Genomic DNA, 576 nt, shown 5'->3' on the forward strand with positions numbered 1-576 from the left:
GCAGGTGTTATTAACATGATCGAGTAAAAGCTACCGATGGTATGGTAAAGAATGACATAACACAGATAATGATACAGTAAATCAGACTATTATTTCATATATGCCATAGATATAAATTTATCTCATTACTATTATTTGATTATAATTTATTAATTAAAAGCTGACCTTGACTGTAAAGCTCACGAGTATCTAAATATATAACACGAATACGACGAATGAAACGAATTTATACTTGACCCGAAATGCCACATACTCACTATATTATGTACTATGTTTTACATAAATCATAGTCAAATTAGTAGTTTCTAAGTAAGTTCTCAATCTATATGTATAGATTCAATAGCAATAAGGAACATCATCATGCCAGAGTTGACTTTCACAGGTGTTTCTATACAGGGCTTTACCTCCAGCTATTTCTGTAGGGTTTCATATACAGGTATCTGTGTAGGGCTTCATATACAGGTATTTCTGTAGGGCTTCATCTACAGGTATTTCTGTAGGGATTGATCTACATGTATTTATGTAGGGCTTCATCTACAGGTATTTCTGTAGGGATTGATCTACATGTATTTATGT

The sequence above is a fragment of the Priapulus caudatus genome, unplaced genomic scaffold (genome assembly GCF_000485595.1).
Source record: "Priapulus caudatus unplaced genomic scaffold, Priapulus_caudatus-5.0.1 Scaffold498, whole genome shotgun sequence".
NCBI classification, from domain to species: Eukaryota; Metazoa; Priapulida; class Priapulimorpha; order Priapulimorphida; family Priapulidae; genus Priapulus; species Priapulus caudatus.